This window comes from Marmota monax, unplaced genomic scaffold, assembly GCF_021218885.2.
Source record: "Marmota monax isolate L192 unplaced genomic scaffold, Marmota_monax_Labrador192_F-V1.1 WCK01_AAM20220418_F8-fsc00071, whole genome shotgun sequence".
NCBI lineage: Eukaryota > Metazoa > Chordata > Mammalia > Rodentia > Sciuridae > Marmota > Marmota monax.
In genome coordinates this window covers 5999936-6012124 of record NW_026695217.1, presented here as the reverse complement: position 1 = coordinate 6012124, position 12189 = coordinate 5999936, and the positions used below count along the sequence as shown (strand labels likewise).

Here is a 12189-nt window from a genome sequence, read left to right as displayed (position 1 = left end):
AAATACCATGCAAATGATGCATGTGAAAGACTGCATGCTTTTATAGGTTGCCAGCATTTAAACATTCTTCTGATGCATAGTATCATTTTTGTGATACAAGGTATCATAAAAGTGAATCCAGATTCCAAAAATAGGGTAATTTAAGATTAAAAAAATATAGTGGGGCCTATATAAATGGGTGACTATCACCTATTGCCTGAGATGAGCTGATTGTTATAGTTGGCTCTAAAAAAATCTTGGATGGTTCTAAAAGCATGACATTTAGTAGAGAAACATGGCAGGCCTTCCAACTGAGTCCAAAACATCAATAGTTGAGTAAAGAATAGAGACAACACCTGTGGGAAGAAATATCCAGGGTTTCAGTCAAAAGCAAGCTTGATAAGAAGGGATAGTTCATAGATTGAAGGCTTTTCGTCCATCCTTCTGCTGCATGTCAAAAAATAAAAGCCACCTGGGCTGACTGGTCTGACCTTAGGACAAACCCTTGGTTTACTTGGGGCTGCCACTGCCACTGCCACTGCCAACAGTGGTTATTCCTGAGAACTCCTAAGCTGCTTGCTGTCCACTTATCCAGCATTACCAAGTCCAGCTGTGTCATGGAGACTTGACTCATACCTGTCTGTCCCCTCCCCGGCCCAAATGGCTGCTAGCACTGTCTGGAATAAAGGAGGTGAAGGACTCTCTCAGCCATGATGCTTGGACTTCGTGGGACACTTCACGCAGCTTGGGTCCCAGTCCAAGAACTATACTGAAATACTCTCATTCAGGGAAGGAGTGCCCAGGACAAGGAGTCTTCAAACTGCCACAAGAGGAAAGACTTTTAAAAAGCATGAAACTTTCTCCAGAAGATAAAAAGATGGCAGTGATCAAGTAAGATCAGAGGGCTGCCACCTGACAGTGGGAGTCTGGTTTCTGTGTGACCACAGCAATGGCACCGGCACCCAGAGACTTCCCTGTGGGGTGCTCCAGCCCTGGGAGGAAAGCCCATGGTGCCAGCACAGAGAGGGGGCTGCAGGTGCCAGAGGGTAGCCGTGCAAGAATAGGTTTCCCATCTTGGCCCTGCCAACCTTGAAGTTCTAAAGAGTGTCTAAGGAATCCTTTCTCCCCCTCTGCAGCAAGTTTTACCAGTCATCAGTGATAGACCCTGAGCCCAGGCGAGGGGACAGGGTGACAGGATGCCTGCACTGTATATAGCAGACAGTTTGCCGTGTAGCTGTGCAGCCAGCTGGGACTGCGCCATGAGTGGATGCTTGGCCTCCCCGCTCCTGCACAAGCTCTGAGGTCCCAGCTGACAGCAATGGAGCCCAGAGAGCTGGGAGGAAGGAGTGTTCAGGCATCGGTGACTTCCAGGTTCTGCAGCAGCTTTCCAGGGTGACATCTCTTGCTGCCATTTTCTTTTTGCTGTCTTCTGGTGTTGCTTCTTCTGCTTCTTTGAAGGTTCCTGGTAATGGGTGCAGGCTTCCCAAAGGGATCAGTTCTCAGGAGTCCTGGCGGCATGAACTCCTTCCATTTCTCTGGCATGACAATGCCCTGCTCTGTCTGGTGGTTCTCCAGGATGGCGCAGAGGGTATGGGTGGTAGTGCACATCATAATGTTGAGCCTGTGGACAAACTTCACCTTATCCATCATCTTCTTGGTCAGCCTGTATCTGATTTGGAGCTGGTGAGCTTGATGATCTAATTAATACAAGAGACTAACCCTTAGAAGGCTCTGGAGCCTGGAAACAGGCTCCAGGTCAAGCATCTTCCTGGCAGCTTGTTTCCAAGACTCTGAGACGATATTCACATAAGGAGTCCCCCAGAGACTGTAGACCTCTTCAGCCATGGCAATCATCTCTTCAAACATCTTCCATGACTTGTTATGATGGGGTGGCAGGTACACAAACTGCCCAGTCTTCTCAAAGTGATGGACTCAAAAGATCCTGCGGGTGTCACAGCCATGGGAGCCCCTCCTGGTGAAAGCAGGTGGACAGGCCAGTCACTCACCCTGGTGGAGAGCACGATGGGCTTCTCTGAGGTGGTAATCAGGGATTTATCACCATAGGAGTCGTCGGTCATAGACTTCTCGGTACCTTTCCCATTGCCTTATGAAGTTCTTCGTCAAACTGGCTGAGCTGTACCACCCCCTGCATGACTTCCTCCCTCACCAGAAAGGGGGGTGTAAAAAGGAGTGTGGCTCCGACTTCCCAACGTATGGAGAACACACTAGGTGAGTGCCTGGTCCAGGAAAACCAGGACCTTCAGGAAGTAGCTCAACTCCCAGCCACCACGGCCCCCTTTCCTCCTTCAAAGCCATCTACCATCACCACCAGGTCCACATGAGGTTATTTCTTCCTGATGGCACAATCACCCCGACACCTCTCTACTTTGATGTCTGTATTCTCGTCACTACTGATGGGCACAGAGGGGTGTACAAGGTTCCCATTCTCTCTGATGATTTTGTCGATGAGGAGTCGGACTTTTTTGATTTGTAAGACTTTCAGGCTAGCTAAAGTGTCTTCAGGGAGTTCATGAAAATTCAACATATTCTCTGAAACAGAGTCATCATTCTGGCTGTCTTCTCTCTCTCTCTCTCTCTCTCTCTCTCTCTCTCTCTCTCTCTCTCTCTCTCTCGCTACATAAGTTCTTCAGCTTACTCAAGTTGTCTGCCCAAATCTGCATTGTCTCGGTCCACCTTCACCAGCTGGTCTACTTGTTCCGGGTCCTTGAAGTGCTTCTCCTGCGTTAAGGACCCTTGATTCTTACCATCTCTCTTCTCCACCTAGTCTCACCTCCCAGAACCCTTTTTTTGCTACAAAAGGAAGGACCCTTAAAATGAAACCAAATTACCATACGAGCCAGTAATTACACTTCTGGTTATAGAATCCAGAGAATTGACAGCAGGGTCTCAAACAGCTTCTTGAATGCTAATATTTCTACCAGCATTATTCACAATAGTTGAGAGGCGGAGGCATCCAAGTGTCCATTGATGTGTGAATAGGTAAACAAAATGTGATAAACCATACGATGGAATATTAACTTTAATAGGAAAGAAATTCTGGCAGGCACTACAACAGGGATGCGTCTTGAAGACATTTAGACCCAGTGAAGTAACACAAAGTCAGTCACAAAGCCAAATACTGTATGATCCCACTTATGGGAGATACCCAGGGCAGTCAAGACAAGAGACAGAAAGTAGAACAGTCATATCCAGGGGTGGAGGATGGGGAACCAGGAGTTGTAATCTTCTAGGGGCAGAGTTTCTGCTTGGGAAGATGAAAAACTCCAGAGTCAGATAGTGGTGATAGTTTCACAACAATGTGAACGCTTTTAATACCGAAGTTTTACAAAAGGAATGTGTGCAGGGAGGGGAGTGTGACTGATCTGTACTGAATGTCCAAGAATGAAAGCAGACTCCAGCCACTGTCCACCACTGTCCACCTCTGTCCACCACTGTCCCAGTGGTGCTCCAGACAGTAAGTGTAGTGGACTTGCAGTTGAGCCCTGTAGTGCACCTGCTCCCAGGCAGAGCTGGACACAGAGTTTTCTGGTTGCATTTTGGCTGGCACATCCCTGTCCTCTGCTCTGTGCTTGGAGCCCTCCATACTGCCCCTTTCACTGGACCCTCCATGAATTGTGCATCATCCACCTATCCATGAGCCGCTGGCTTCAAGGTTCTTTGAGCCTATGACCATATGAAGACCTCTGCCTATGGCTAGTCTGTCATAGCCTAGGGCAGAGCAGGAGTCCCTGGGTTCAGCTAGCTTTTGTAAGGAGGATAATCGACATGTTCTATGTGCTGGAATTCCCACCGGAAGCCCAGAAAGCTCTATATTTACTCAGCACTCAAGTTGTGTTCCCAGATCTCAGCCCCACCCCCTGGGACCAAGTTTGAGACACAGGACAGTCCAGAGCTGTCCAAGGCCAAAGTATTTCTCAATGCCCAAAGGTCACGAGAAGGGTGACAGCTCTAAGACCATATTCACCTATTTATTTAAAGGTTTGTCTTTCCCCAAGTTGTCTTTTAAAGGTCACTGTGAGTATAAAGATACAGAGGCTCTCAGAGAGGAGGCCTAGAAGCCCATTAGGGAAGGAAGGCCTGGGACCTGGGCAAAAGTCTGACCTGTTCCCGCGGCTGGCCCAGTAAGCAGGGCAGGTGAGAACAGGAAGTGTCTGCCCCACATCTCTGGGAAAATAAACAGGCCTGTCTGCTGATGTTTGATGGGCAAATACTGTTCTCGAAAGGGCAAAATAGACCCTCCATTTGAGGCACCCCGAAAGGTGATCAGAAAAAGCAGAGCCTGACCTCCCCTGACCTCCTCTGTGTGGTGACAGATTCACAGGTCAGAATGACAAGGCTCCGGGGCCCACTGGTCCCCGCCGAGAAGCAGCTTCAGACTAGTGGAGTGTGGAGTGGCAACCTGGGGAGGTCAAAGCACTAGAGGCAGGCATGATCTGCAGCCATGTGGAGCCCACCATGCAGGCATCACAAGCCAGTGCCCAGGCCAGCCAAGGCACCCACCTCACCCTGCCACAGCCAGGCCTGGGCCTGGTACCCATGCCTGCTGTAGAAGCCAGCTCCACACAGTGCAGCAGCCACATCCATGACCTCCCCCTCCCCCTCCCCCTCTGACCTGCCCTGAGGAAATGGATGCGGGCAGAGTTGAGTGGAAGTCGGGACTCCAGAGTTGATCCACAGTATTAGTGCGTTTCCAAACCCTAACTAGCATAAGTTTGAACCGATGGGAGTGACCCAAGTGCTATATCATCCCCTAGACTAGGATTTTCTGAGGGTGAAATTTCCTTATTCTCACTTGCATTGCAAAAGTTATGCTCCTGCTTTTCAATAAATTTTATCATTATGCTCACATGTCTTGGTCTGCCTGGTCTGTGGATTTTGTCCTGGTCTGTGGATTTTGTCCTTCAAATTTACAAGACAAGAAACCTGCACTTCTTGGCTGCTGAGACCCACCAGAATGGAGTCTCATCTTGTGAATCATTGTGTGTTTTTTCTAAAGTTAACAGAAAAGGACTCTCCCCAGAGGGGAAGCAGGTGTGGGGAAAGAGAGTTGGTACTAAGTTCTCGACACTGCTCTTACACTCCATCCTCTCTTGACTCTCATCCGTAAGACAAGGAGACTTGTACGAGGGCTTCAGGAAATACTTGAGGTGGTGTGTTTTCTCTACCAACTTGCTTAATTTCTTTTGAAATTTCCGAGAAGTGTCCTGGATTATAGTGCTCTGTAAAGTGACCAGATTACTAATGATCATCACAGATTCCACATGGAGTCATGTTTATAAAAGATAAGGTATAAACATTCTTAGAACAATTGATCAATTCACTACAATTAAATGCAACCATTTAAAAAAAAATCATGCAAACATAGTCTTTAGTGAAGGAAGTAAGAAAATACAGTAGGTTCTAAATGATTCTATGAAGGAGGCTTTTAGAAGCCTGATAGTGTCCCGGTTCTTGATCCATTTGTTAGTTTCCTGGGTGTGTTCAATTTGTGATCACTCATCAAGTCATGAACAGGTGAGTGCCCATTTCATATTTGTGTTATACGCCAATTAAAAAAATTCACATTTTGAATTTAACAAATTAGATGCTATAGATTTTTAAAAAAAAGCAACCACAAAAAGCTCCAGATGTGCCATTTTTCATAGGTAGCCACTCTTGATATTTTGGCAGAGATTCTTCTAGAATTTTTTCTATATGGATAAATACTTTATAGAAATTATAGTGCAGAAACTTTCCATGCGGACAGATTATCATCACTGTATTAACTGCAGAGGACTGAAGTCTATTCTACCAATGCCCTATTTCACTTTTACAAACACCAATAATCAAGACTTGGTTAAACATCTTTGCTTGGTAGATGATGTATTTTTCACAATTCCTGAAGTTAAAACTAGGGACTCTGGGAGGAGATGCATCTCTAAGGCACTGGGTTTTCCTTTGGAAAGATTCCCCGTTTGCAGAGGGTGGGAATTCCCACCCTCCAAAGATGAAAGGATATTATCTTCCTCTTTAATCTTTGCCATGGGAGCCTAGGAGCTTTGGAAGCAGCAAAAGAGGTTTAAGTTCCCACTGAGGAAAGGGGCAGATGTGGGTCTTCCAGCTCTGATGACATTTCCTCTGCTGTAAAATGGGGTAAATGAAAATATTTCCTAAGGTTGAACAGCTTACCACTACCCCCAGACAACCCTGGCTGTTCCCCTTTCTTCTCCAGCTCCTTCCCAGGCTTGTCCTGACCCTGACCCCAGCAGCTTATGGGCACCACACCACATGGCTCCCCTCCATTCCCCTCCATAAAACTCTTCCTGGATGTGGAACTTGGAGCAGAATCTAAGCCTAGTCCCTGACCTAAGCCTGTTTTTTGTTTTGTTTTGTTTTGTTTTTAAGTATGTGATTTATTTTTTATTGGTACAGACTAATTACACAGCATCAGGGCTTTCTTTGAGGCATATCACACATACATACAATATAAACCCATTGGTTTTCCTCACCCTACCTCCCCACTCCCCTCTCCCCTTCCCCTACACTATATTCTCCCTTGATCTATCTTAATGGTGTCTGTTTTTTCTTCCTCTAACTTCCATATATGAGAAAAAAACTTGAAATACCTGAGTCTGACTTATTTCACTTAACATGATGATCTCTAGTTCTACCTATTTTCCTGCAAATGACATAGTTTCTTTCATCTTTAGGATGGAATAAAATGCCACTGTGTATAAATGACACATTTTCTTTATCCATTCATCCATGGATGAGCACTTAAGCTGACTCCATAACTTGGCTATTGTGAATCATACCATGAAAAATGTGGGAATGCAGATACCTCTGAAGTACCCTGTCTAGAATTCTTTTGGATAAATACTGAGGAGTGGTACAGCTGAGTCATATGGTGGTTCCATTCCTAGTCTTTTGAGGAACCTCCATATTGATTTCCATACTAGTTGTTTTAATTTACATTCCCGTGAAGAGTATGAGTTCCTTCCCTGCCGCAGTCTGGCTGGGCACGATTCAGGAGCCACTTGTCAAAAGAAACGAACTTTATTTTTAGAACCACACATGCCAAACAAAACAGCTCCTCAGGAAAAACCCTCAGAGCCCAACTGCCACCACCAGCTTTCCACAAGCCTCTCTCTCTCACAATCCTCCTGCTCTTGAGGCCGATTGTCTGGGTCGCGTGGGCAGAGCCAAAAAAGTCCCCCAATGAGCAGCTCCGTGGTCTGAAAGGGCAGGGAAACAGCCCAATGAGCATCACCGAAGAGGAGCCAATCAGCTAGATGTTGCTGGGGCCGCTGTGAGCCAATCATCAGCTGGCAGTCTGAAAGTTTGCTGGGGCCCCTTCGGCTGTGGCTCTCAACATCTCCCCCTCTCTGTTTAAACAATAAGCATGTGGCTTAGGGACCGTGCCTGCCTTAGGTTGTCCAATAGTACATATGGTCCTTACCCGTTATCGGATGAGCTGACCTCAAGGCGTCAGCCTCCTGCCTTAGGTTGGTACCATTGCAATTGGATCTTACCCGTCACTGACTACCGATCCAGTATACAGCCACACCTGTGGATAGGTCTTTGTATCAGTGGGGGGTGAGGTTCTTTGCCTCACCTCTGTTCGCCCCCAAATTTTAGCTGAACGACCATGACAAGCAGAAGGGAGGAAGATACACCAAGCCAATTGACGGCTCCTTTTGGAAAAATTGTACCACCGATGATATCATCAGCATAAATACCCCAACACTACCACAAGTCGCTGCACCAACAGATAGTTCACAATGCATACAAGTGAGTTCACAATGCAAGAAAACAATTTTCTTTTCTTTTTTTTTAGAAAACAATTTTCTTAACAATGTACCTTATCTTCAACAGAATTATTAAATATAATGAAAAAGAAAGGTGAAAGTAAACAAACAGATCTGTTAACCTCCTTTTTTGTTCATATATTAAAACAATCCTCAACAGCTGTTTACCCAATTTAAATTAAACCATTTAAATCACGTGAAAAAAAAATTTGGATCCATTTTTTCATGAGTGCTCATCATATATGATATATGGACATATGTACATTCAAACATATAACACAAAAACCAAGGTCGCGGGTTCGTTCCCCGTATGGGCCACCAAATGCCGCAGTCTGGCTAGGCACGATTCAGGAGCCACTTGTCAAAAGAAACGAACTTTATTTTTAGAACCACACATGCCAAACAAAACAGCTCCTCAGGAAAAACCCTCAGAGCCCAACTGCCACCACCGGCTTCCCACAAGCCTCTCTCTCTCACAATCCTCCTGCTCTTGAGGCCAATTGGCTGGGTCGCGTGGGCAGAGCCAAAAAAGTCCCCCAATGAGCAGCTCCGTGGTCTGAAAGGGCTGGGAAACAGCCTAATGAGCATCACCGAAGAGGAGCCAATCAGCTAGATGTTGCTGGGGCCGCTGTGAGCCAATCATCAGCTGGCAGTCTGAAAGGGCGGGGAAACAGCTCAATGAGCATCACCGCAGAGGAGCCAATCAGCTAGAAGTTGCTGGGGCCGCTGTGAGCCAATCATCACCTGGCAGTCTGAAAGTTTGCTGGGGCCCCTTCGGCTGTGGCTCTCAACACTTCCCTGCCTATGTTCTCCCCAGCAATATTTATTTATTCATTCATTCATTCATTCATTCATTTATTTATACCAGGGATTGAACCTAGGGGCACTTCACCACTGAACCACATCCCTGGCCCTTTTTACATTTTAGTTTGAGATAGGGCCTTGCTGAGTTGAAAAGGGTCTCACTAAGTTGCTGAGGCTGGTCTCCAATTTATGATCTTCCTGCCTCAGACTCTTGAGTCATTGGGATTATAGACGAGTGCCACCATGCCCAGCTTGTTAATTGTATTCTTGCTCTCTGTTCTGACCAGGATGAGACAGAAGCCCACTGTTGTTTTGATTTATATTTCCCTGATGCCTGAAATTGTTGAACATTTTTTTCATATAATTATTTGCCACTTTGTCTTTTCATTTCATTTGCTCATTTATGGAATGGGTTGGGGTTTTGGGTTGTTTTGTGTGTGTTCTTTCTTTAATATTTATTTTTTTAGTTGTAGATGGACACAATACCTTTATTTTATTTATTTGTTTATATGTGGTGCTGAGGGTTGAACTCAGGGCCTTGCATGTACTAGGCCAGCTCTCCACCACTGAGCCACAATCCCAGCCCTGTGTGTTCTTTATATGTTCTGGGTTTTAATCTTCTGTTGGAAGAGGATCAGGCAATGATTTTCTCCACTCCGTAGGTTCTCTCTTCACCCTGTTAATTATTTCCTTTGCTGTGCAGAAATGGATGCTGTCCCATTTATCAATTCTTGCTATTATTTCCTGAGCCATAGGGTCCTATTCAGGAAGCAGTTGCCTGTGCTTGTATCTTAAATTGTTTCCCCTAGTTTTTCTTCTAGTGGTTTCAAAGTTTGGGGTCTTATACTGAGGTCTTTGATCCCTTTTGGATTGAGTTTTATGCAGGTGAGAGACAGGGATCTCATTTCTTTCTTCTACATATGGATGCCTAGTTTTCCCAGCATCATTTGCAAAAGAGGCTGCTTTTCTCTAACGTGTGTTTTTAGCACTTCGTTCAGAATCAGATGACTGTAGCTGTGTGGGTTTGTTTCTCTGTCTTCTATCCCATGGTCGGTGTGTCTGTTTTGATGCCATCAGCCTGCTGGTTTTGTTGCTAGGCCTCTGTAGTACGCTGTGAAATTGGGTTTTGTGATGCCTCCAGTACCAGTTTTGAGTCTGAATCGGGCTCCTAAGTTTCTGGAAGTGCTGGTCCCTCCATGCTGTGTCCTGGGCTGCTCCTCCTCCCTCTCCTTCCTGTCCTGCTCAACTTCAGCTCAAAACCACATCCTCGGAGAGACCTTCCCTTCCCGCCTGCTATTTTCTCTCTCTGCATCCTGCTCCTTGCGTCATGGTTCTTACTGTCACTTGTCAGGAGAGATTTCCGTGCTTGCTCTCATGTTTTCCGTCTCCCCTCCAGCTGGTTAGCCCAAAGAGAGCTGAGACAGGACTTTGTTGTTCACTGCTGTGTCCTCCCACACCTGGCTCTACCTGCCTCCTGAGTAGATGCTCACACGGGTTTGTTGAGTGAGCAAATAGCCTTTTCATTTCCCCTCTGCTTTGGCCATGTGAAAACCCAAGGCAGAGTGTCGAGGTGCAGGGGATACAGATTCTCTATAACCTGTCCTCTGACTCTAGGCTTCTCCCAGGCCATTTCTGCTCTCTCCTCTCCCCCATCCCTGAGCCCCGTGGGCTGTTTCACCTTCTGAGCCCTGGAGTGAAATCCATGTTGCCAGGGATGTCCTTTCCCACCTTGGGGACACACGCTAGTCTCTATCATCTAGTTTCTCCAAGAGACACACTGTCTATTCATTCTGTACTCATTTAGTAAGTGCCCAAGACATGCCAGGCACCATATCAGTCACACAGGAAACACAAGTGAACAAGAAGCAGCATTTCCTGACTGCAAGTAATTCATGGTCTAGGGAGGGAGGCGTATATAGTAAGTGCAAAGACCTGCCACATCAGGACAAGATAGCCACCAGGGAAGGATGTGGAATAGCAAGTGCAAAGGCCTGCCACATCAAGGACAAGACAGCCACCAGGGAAGGATGTGAAACCTAGTTGGAGAGAGAGGAGGATCAGGGAAAACTTCCTGGAGGCGATGTCCTCCATCTGAGTTAGCCAGATAAAGGGGAGAAAGGCATTGCAAGCAGAGGGGGCCGTGTCAGCCCAGACACAGAACTAGAATGCAGCCTTTTGTGGACAAGGGGATAGTCAGCAATTCAGTGTTGCTAGAAAAAGTGCAAGTCAGAAGGTGCAGAAAAACAAGTCAGAGAGAGGGGCTGGGCCTGGTCAGGGAGGGTACTGAAGAGACGCTCAGAAGCTTGGACGCTGCAGAAGCAAGAGGTCACTGGAAGTTTTAAGCAGGGAGGTGCTGGACATCAGGAAGACCCAGGTCCACGGTGGCAGAGGGGTGGGGAGAGACAGGTTGAGGCACTTGGAGAGGTAAAACTGGAAGGACCCGGTTACTGAGTAAGCATGGGGCAGGTTGGAAAGAGAGAGAGGATGGCCTGGAGACTCCTGGCAAGCAGGCTGGGTGAGGCTGGGGGAGTGGGGTGATGTTAGGGTTGGGGTGTGTTGAATGTGCAGTGCTTATCGGAGCCCAGAAGAAGCTAGCCTTGAGGTCAGGGCGGGAGCTCTAGGTCAGGATCACTGACCTAGCAGTGGTAGAGGAAACCATGGAGAGTAAGTCTGCCCCAGGGGATATATGGACTGCAATGAGCTGGGCCAGGGATGGGGTCCTTAGATAGGGTGAGAGACAGAGAGAGTTACCCTTCTAGTTACCTGTTTGTGTTATTCCTGATATCTTCAGACCTCCCTCGGCTCAGGTGGCCAATCTCTAATAGTCAACAATGGCTCTCATCTGCGGAGCACTCACTGTGTGCTGAGCATAGTCTAAGCTCCTTGCCTGTGTGGAATCCTTTCATCTTCACGAGAGCCCCAGGAGGAAGTGCTCCCTGTCTTTGAGATGGTGGCTTGATACACAGGTGAATAACTAACCCAGGCCATAAACAAGTGCAGGGAGCCATGGGGGATGGGCAGCTACGTCTCCTTCCTGAGTCAGTGGCAAAGCACCTCCTTAAACTATCCCATCTTTGTCTTAAGATCAAAAGGCAGCCACAGTACTGTTCATTAACTTTGCTAGGATCTGACAAATTATTAAACAGAGAAATAACTTTTTAACCAAGTCTAGATTTCTAGCTTTATCATGAATTAATTTTGGTTTCCCTCTTAAGGGCTCAAAACTGAATAAATATTGCTGAGGACGCCAGGGTATTATCACTGCACTGTGCACATCATGCCTGTAAGTGTACTTTATTTTAGGATGTGGGTGCTAGTGAGAAGAGGAGCAAATTGTGGGAATATCGAGGAGGCTCTGACATGTGCACAGATGCTCTAAGAAAACTGCAAAGCAGTTCTCCAAGAGCCTTCCCCACACTGACTCCAAGATTTCTGGGTTTGAATAGTATATTACAACACACCTCATATAAAAGAATATCTTTGTATAACTTTACTATATAGCTTCATATGTAGCTTTGGGGGATGGATCCAAGACTTGCTTTCTTGGCTATGCATTTCTGTACATTTTGGGTGATGTTACATTTTCTGAAGTTATATC

At 46.5% G+C, this 12189-nt stretch overlaps 1 long non-coding RNA gene and 1 pseudogene across 1 annotated transcript; both read right to left on the bottom strand.

Annotated features, from left to right (window-relative positions):
* Positions 1 to 1329: 1329 nt before the first annotated feature.
* Positions 1330 to 4584, bottom strand: LOC124084697 (serine--tRNA ligase, cytoplasmic-like; annotated as a pseudogene).
* A 2432-nt stretch (positions 4585 to 7016) lies between these two features.
* Positions 7017 to 11757, bottom strand: LOC131423732 (uncharacterized). Its single transcript, XR_009225660.1, has 2 exons — positions 11355 to 11757; positions 7017 to 8441 (listed from the first exon to the last, which is right to left on the bottom strand). It is a non-coding gene; the product is annotated as an uncharacterized LOC131423732 (long non-coding RNA).
* Positions 11758 to 12189: the final 432 nt, after the last annotated feature.